General features: G+C 43.0%; 1 long non-coding RNA gene across 2 annotated transcripts; it reads right to left on the minus strand.

The window, feature by feature from the left end:
* Positions 1-3,858: 3,858 nt before the first annotated feature.
* On the minus strand, positions 3,859-6,815 carry LOC111948509. 2 transcript variants are annotated; one of them, XR_002874525.1, is made up of 4 exons: positions 4,688-6,815; positions 4,422-4,502; positions 4,214-4,287; positions 3,859-4,121 (listed from the first exon to the last, which is right to left on the minus strand). It is a non-coding gene; the product is annotated as an uncharacterized LOC111948509 (long non-coding RNA). The 2 variants fall into 2 exon arrangements; XR_002874524.1 differs by having other exon boundaries at positions 4,422-6,815.
* Between the last annotated feature and the right edge of the window lie 1,045 nt (positions 6,816-7,860).

A 7,860-nucleotide genomic window follows, 5' to 3' on the forward strand; every position in this document is an offset into this window, starting at 1 on the left:
GAAGTAAAGTGGGAGCACAGATGGGCTGGGATGGTGGGGCCTGTAAGTGGCACCGACAGTCCTTTGGTGGGCGGGGGGGGGGGGGGGGGGGGTCAGCTGGGGGAGTTGGGGTACTGTTCAGCAGGCTGACTGCAGTGGGGAAGTAGCTGTTCTTGTGGCGCGAAGTCCTGGTCCTGATGGACCGGAGCCTCTTGCCAGAAGGGAGGGGCCGAAAGAGATTATGTCCTGGATGAGAGGGGTCGGCTACAATCCTGGCTGCCCGCCTCCAGGTCCTGGAGATGAGCAGCTCCTGGAGAGACGGGAGGTGGCAGCCGATCACCTTCTCTGCTGAGTGGATGACGCGTTGCAGCTTGGCCTTGTCTCTGGCCGTGGCCGCAGCGAACCAGACTGTGATGGAGGACGTGAGGGTGGATTCGATGATGGCAGTGTAGAAGTCTACCAGCATCTTTTCAGGGAGGTGAAACTTCTTCAGCTGCCTCAGGAAGTACATCCTCTGCTGGACCTTCTTAGTGATGGAGCTGATGTTCTGCTCCCACTTGAGGTCCTGGCTGATGATGGTTCCCAGGAAGCAGAAGGACTCCACAGAGGTCACCGGGGAGTCACAGAGGATGACAGGGGGGAGGGGGGCTGGGGCCTTCCTGAAGTCCACTGTCATCTCCACTGTCTTCAGAGCATTAAGCTCCAGGTTGTTAGCGTTGCACCATGACACCAGCCTGGCTATTTCACTCCTGTAGGCCGACTCATCTCCGTCAGAGATGAGGCCGATGAGTGTGGTGTCGTCAGCAAACTTCAGGAGTTTGACAGACAGGTGACCAGCTGTGCAGCTGTTTGTGTACAGGGAGAGTAACAGGGGTGAAAGGACACAGCCCTGGGGGGATCCGGTGCTTGTGGTCCGAGTATCTGAGACGAGCTTCCCCAGCCTCACATACTGCTGTCTGTCCGTCAGGAAGTCTGTGATCCACCTGCAGGTGGAGTCAGGCACATTCATCTGGGAGAGTTTTTAATACTAAAGATGTATGAAAGACATACCGAAAAAATATGTCTTTCAGTGTTTAACTGGCTGTCTTTGGATTATGCATGCCTGAGTAATGGCCATTCTTACTCCTCATCTCTCTGTTCACTGCTTGCTAATTTACATAGGAGCAGGGGTCCCAGCAGGAGGGGGCGGGGTTGTAACACGACTCCTTCAGCAGGGCCAGGCTGAGAGAGGCTTTGACATGTAAGATGTTAGAGAATCTTAGGAATGACCAGTTCATTTTATATCTATGAAAATATTCAGGGACCTATGGGACATGTTCAGCTATAGGTCTGTGAAAATTGGTGTCGATTGTTGAAACATAAGTTACCATAAAAAATGTTTGTTTGGAGTCTAGACAGATTTAACACAGGTTTTTGGATGAAAAAGGATTTTTTTTTAATTATCTGTTACACTTTTAAGTCTGAAAAAAATATGGAAGGCAGCAAACACAGATCCCTACCGTTTTTAATTTTTTTGTGTTGATATTTGAAGGATAAGTTATGCAAAATAATAGGTGTTTGCAGTTTTGCCTAAAAAGACGTTTTCAAACCTTTTTGGATGTAATGTTGTCTAAAAGTTCACCTGTAACTTCAATCATTCTGAATTTTTTTAGGAAGCAGTAGCACATAAATGCCTATTAAAGTGTAGTCTTTGGTGCTGATAACCTAAACAGAATTTATGCTAAAAATCTTTGTTCAGTCCAAAATTGCATATGAAAAAAAAAGGTATGAAGTTTCTCGTAGACCCTATAGTGCTGTTTATCAAAGTTGGAGATTTGTAAGAGGCATCTAACTCTGAAATAAAAAAAAAAAACAGATTCCAGAAAAACAAGAGGAAGCCTCAGGGATGTCCACATGAAGAAGGGATCCTCCCCAGGACAGACAGGCATTACACCAGAACCCCTAGAGAAGAATTTGTTTATCTAACTCTACAACTACATGTTTAAATAGTCCAGCAGATGGGCTTCATCCAGATGAATTGGGGGACTGCTGGGGGCGCGACAACCACGTGTAGGAGCAGGAGTATTTGTGTCTGTGTGTGTGTCTATGCGTGTCTGTTTGCACAGGTATTGTCTGCAAAAGACTGTTACCACATAAACTCCTTACAATTAATCAAATTCAGAGAGACAGTCCCTACTTTTGGGATCAATTTATTCCATTATAAGATGATTAACAGCCTATTGTAGCCATCTTTCTGTCAATGGAAACTACCAAAAGTTAAAATTATTTTGAAAAATCATTTAACAAAAGAAAATGTAAAAAACTGAGTAACTCTAAGTAAACAACCAGGAAAAAGTACATTTCCATTTTTAACATAACAAACCAAGACTTCATTAATTAAAGCAAATTTTTGACCCTCTGACAGTTTTGTTTTCCTGTCTTATGTTTATTAGATTAGCTTTTTTATGTTACAAGTTACTTTTTTGTCATGTGACAGAACAGCAACAGTTCTGTTCAGCATCACACCAGCATGACGGAGCCTGAAGTCTCTGTAGGTCCAGCTGGAGCTGTGGGTGTTGTGTCCGTGTGGGTGACTGCACATCACTGAAGTGGTTAAACATGAAGGTGCTGCTGCTGACATGCTGCTTTCACTGCCTGACCTTTGCAAACATGACAGTCATGAAGTGAAAAAAGAAAATAGAAACTTTGGGACAAAACCAGCACAGACTCTGTCATAAGAAGTAATGGACTTCTTTAGGAAACTACTTCCAGCAAATGAAGACAAATGTGGGTAAGAGAGAGAGATCTGTTAGTAACGTTTGATCTCTGGTTAGGGTTCGGGTTAGAGCAAATCCTCTTTACTAAACAGGACCGTCAAGAACAACCAATCACCAACATCAGGTCAATTAATGGAAAAGTAAGAAAACCTCTCGCTTTTTTTAATGAAGAATGGCAAATCCTTCTGAAGATTAAAAACATTTACTCAAGAAAACCCTTCAACACTATTCAGGGTGTGTGTCTTTGTATGTGTGAGTGTGTGTCTGAGTCTGTGTTTCTGTTTATCTGAGTCTGTGCATGTGAATCTGTGTTTGTTTGTGTGTATGTGAGTCTGTGTTTGTGAATCAGTGTTTGTGTGGGTGTGAGTTTGTGTGAATTTGGGCATGTGTGTAATTCTGTGTTTTTCTTTGAGTATGGATTTACTTTTGTGTGTGTGTATTCAGCATCATCACGTGGAAGGTAGTATTTGTGTGTCTGTAGGTGTGTGTGCATGTATATGGGGGGGGGGGCGTTTTGTGTGTGTGGGTCTTTGTTGTGTGCGTGAGCCTGTGCTAGTGTGTGTGAGTCTGTGTTTGCATTTCTGTTTGTGTGAATGTAAGTCTGTGTTTATTTAGGTGTTTGCATGTCTGTAGGTGTGTGTGTGTGTGCGCGTGCATGTATTTGGGGGTCTGTTTGCGTGTGTGAGTCTTTGTTTGTGTGTGAGTCTGTGTGTACTTGTGAGTCTGTATTTTCTGTGTGAGTCTGTGTTTGCATTTGTGTGTGCATCTGTGAGTGTGTAAGAGCATGAGCGATTTCAGTTGTTTGTGGACCAGCACGCGTCTCTCAGCAGGGATCCACAGATCAGATCATCGTTCATCAGGATTCACAGAAATCCTGCAGCTTTTCCCAGATTACAGGAATGTTCAAAATTCTGATTGTCTTTTTGTATTTTGTGTCTTTGTGTGTTTTTGAGTTTTTTGTGTTTTTGTGTGCAGCAGCTTAGAGACTAAACATTAAACAATAAACTCTCGCCCTAAATGGGGCAACAACCTGCAATGCCTTTCTTTGCCTATAGAGGGCACTGTGCCCCCACGGCTCTGGTTTCTCTGCTCTGTTTTTTTCTCAAGATTCTCTTCTCCATTCACTAAGGTCCACTTTGTTCTCAGTCAAACTGCAGTTTTTACAGAATCACATTTTAACAGGTACTCACTCTGATGCTGTTTCTGTAGTCTGGCTACGGGTGGTGACGAGGGACAAACTCCGCATGTCCAGCGATGTTTACAAGCTATAAATAGCAGCCCATTCGCTGGTCGTGAGGGTTCCATGGGCCAGCTGCTTGGTTGGCTGAGAGCACGCTGCAGTTTGTTCAGCGTGCATCAGAGGCTCTCCGCGTGAGCGTGCACGTGCTGGAGAGACGGAGAAACACGGACATGCCAGTTTCTGGTCATAGTCTGACTCTGCTCACAGTGTCGGCCTGTAAATCCCCCTCCATATTCACCACTGGAGGTAAGATCCTGGTGAAGGTTCTCCTTCCTCCAGGTGACATGTTCAAGTTGATTCAACTTTAAGACACTGCAAGAAAATGTTCTTCCATCATTGCCACGCCACCAATCCATACTTTCTGTCTCCTTCCACTCCTTTGTGGTGACGGTCATCTCCTCCTTCACTCATCCTCTCCTAGTCTTTTTTTCCTCAGTCTTAATTACCTTGCGATGGTCCTAATCCTTGCTATGGCTCCTCCCCTTGTTCCTTTGAAGTTATTTTAGAGTAAATTCTCCTTCCCTGTACTGCAAACAAAACAAGGACATGGCTGAGTTTGAGGACCTCCGGTTATGAGAGTGTTTCTTCTGACATCATGTATCCTGTTTCATGAGAGCCGGGTCCTGGGTGTAAACACTAAACGCTGAGAGGCCTCCTTTCACTTAGTTGAGCAGAACTTGGTCCATATTGTGGAGATTATTTCTGTACATACCAATCAGAAGTTCTGTTTATGCTCGTGAGCATGAATGCAGGTATTCTAGGCGTTGGCGTAACGATGGGCCCCCACTGAAGCAGTCTCTAATGACCTGGAGTGCGCCTCCATCTCTCACAAAGAATAAAACAAAAACCAATGATTACGCATTGAATCCAAAGGACAGGCGCATCTGCAGAACGGCCAACTGCTCACAAAACATAAACGCACTGTTTAAACACAAATTTGCAGCAGTTGAAGATCCAACATCTGTCTTTGTTTGCTCTTTTCTTTCAGGATTTTCGTCTGAAGCTGACATGAAGTTTGATTGTTCAGGTCTAAAATGTTTGTTTGAATTTGGAATATTTAAATTATTTATATTGTGACAAAGGTACATCACCGATTGGAGATGCAGTCAATGGCAGCAGAAAATAACAACCTTTTTTAAATTACCGTAATTCTTCAACTGTTTGCACAATTACATGAATTCCAACAGACTCTGAAAGCTGAAGAAAGAAGGTTGAACTGATATGCAACACTTCACTGCCAGAAAGTTACTGTTACTGGTACCAATAAGTTCATATTAGGTTTATTACATAAACAAGATTGTTGCTTAAAGATCATATTGTTTTTCCTCGCTGGCGTCGGCGCTGGAGTTAAAGGGTTAAAATGAGGTAAAAAGAAATTTAAATGAAAATTAAAAACATAGCAACCCATCTCATATGCTTATGTTTTAAACTTCTCATGTTTCAAACGTTTTATTTATTTTGTGAGTTAAATCTTTCAGGCTATAGTTTTGCATAGCCTTTGCCTTTTTTGCAGCTGCAAAAAACCACAAAACAACAACAAAGAAATATGTGGGGTTTTTTTGGATTATTCTGGGTTTTGCTTCTGAAACGGAACCCAACAGGGTTCAGTCTCACTGCTACCCCCTCAAACACTGCTTTGTTCTAAATCCAAAGCTTTTTTATTTGCTGATGTTCTACTAAAAGTTTCCTCCTGGTTTCCTCACAAATATCTACAAGTATTTCTTTAATGAAAAGAGCTCAATGTAAACTTCATTGTAAATAATTAAACTCTAGTAATTAGATGTCTTGAAGATGAATTATATCATCTCGCATCTCAACCTCACTTCAAGACAACATCCCCTTGAGAATGGGAACCTACATCAGCCTAGAAGCCTCTATTCCATTTGCTTGAGGATGAAATTTGGAGTTAGGCTCATCTTTAGCTTCACATATAACACTAGAAGTGTTATTATTCTGTAGGCAGTAGTGTATGTTTAGTTATACACACAGCTGTATACTTTTACTATGAGTGGGTTTATGTCTATGTTGATGGTTATAACAGACATTTTGTAATCAAATCTCTTATTTCAAGTCAGATTTGTGAAAATGTGTTCCATTAACTTTTAATCCAGTCGTGTTATTTCTTCAATCTCTGCACATGTCTGCCTATCGCTGAAAAAAACTCATTTGAGGGTCTTTCACATAAACTTTTTGGATCATATGACAAGAGAGACATTCATGTAGAGTTTTGCAGGTTAAATACTTATTTTTTTTTTCCAGTAGATACTCGCTGAAAGAGGATGATCAGCAACTCTTCATCACTAATGTGAAAACAAAGAAATGTTGCTGAAGCTAATTGTGACAAAGATCCAGACAGAAGGGTCAAATAACGACAAAAAGCAATGAAAATGAAATAGTCATAATTATACAGCACAACCTGGAGGAGAGTAAATGTCACCATCAGGAGAACTGGAGGAGCAGACTTTTGGATTTACGAGATGAAGAACGTCAACACGAGGCTGGGAGTATCTGGCATTTCCTGTCTGACTCAGCACTTAGACTCCAATGAAAAACATTGACTCTCATCCAGAAACCAAATATCGCTCTTCCAGCATCATTTTTCTGCCTGAAGTCACCTTCATTACCTTTCACACTGTCGTCTCCTGCACTGTGCGGTTGCAGTTAAAGGTGGGTGTGGTGTTTGAGCACTGATTCGCCTCCACATCTGCTGCTGAGCTGCCCCTCTACAGCTGCCTGTGCTGGCAGGGCATCGTGCATTCATCCATGCATGGACAACTCCCTACAGAGGCAGACAGAAGATTTCAGATCATTCATTCTCACAGTCAAAGGGTTATACAGCAGGACGCGTGGCGTGCCTCTCTGCGAATACAACTATCTTCAAATTACTTAAAAAGTTGATTTTTCTCCAAAAAAGAGAGCTGACCATGCCCCCGAAGAAACCCCAGGAATATGAAGATCTCAAAAAGTCTCTTGACATTATTCAAGAAACGCTGAAAAGTTTTATGGATCAAGTGTCGGCTAAGCTAACGCCACTCTGGGAGATGATGGAAGAGTTCCGAAGATTTCGGGCTCAAAACGAGCAGCGAGAAAACCGTGTCGAGATTCTGGAGAAAAGACTGGACGATGTGGAACAGCAAGTAAGGATGAATAATGTCATTCTCACTGGAGTACCAATCAAGCCTCGAGCGAAGCTGAATGCAGCTGGAGCTAGCACTGCTAATGCTAGCGCTAGCGTAGCTAGCAGTTCTAATACGGAGATTGGTGCAGCGACGCTGGAACAGCAAATACATTCATTTCTCACATCTAAAGGGATTTCCCTGGATCTCAATACCATCGAGACCTGCCACCTGCTCCCCAGGAGAAAGGAGACGGATAAACCAGCGATCCTCATCAGGTTTGTGAATCTCAAACACAAGCTAGCTCTGATGAATCAACGCAAAAATCTCAGAGGATCTGCTGTTTATCTGAACGACCATCTGACCAGAAGGAATGCTGAAATCTCAAAACATGCACGGCTTCTCAGGAAGCGTAAGCAGATTGAGAACACTTGGGTTAAAGGCTGCAGGATTTACGTGAAACCGCTCGGTCCAGAGGACCGGGCCAAGGTTCTGGTCGTGAACACCATGAAGGACTTTGAGAAGTGCTTGATTACGGTTGTCTGAAACAACGTGGAGTAATGAATCAAAGAGCCAAATAATTTCAAGAAATATGACACGTGGATTCATCACTCTCTCTGTATGTCTGACGTAACCTGAATAGCAGCAGAGTTCTGACCTGCAGACAACTTGACCTCAACTTTCACCGCAGCTGATATCAGCTGAAGAAGGATATGGACCTGAATCTAATGTCTGCAGATGTTGCACCCTTGAAAACAGACAGGACTTC

The sequence above is a fragment of the Oryzias latipes genome, chromosome 13 (genome assembly GCF_002234675.1).
Source record: "Oryzias latipes chromosome 13, ASM223467v1".
Taxonomy (NCBI): domain Eukaryota; kingdom Metazoa; phylum Chordata; class Actinopteri; order Beloniformes; family Adrianichthyidae; genus Oryzias; species Oryzias latipes.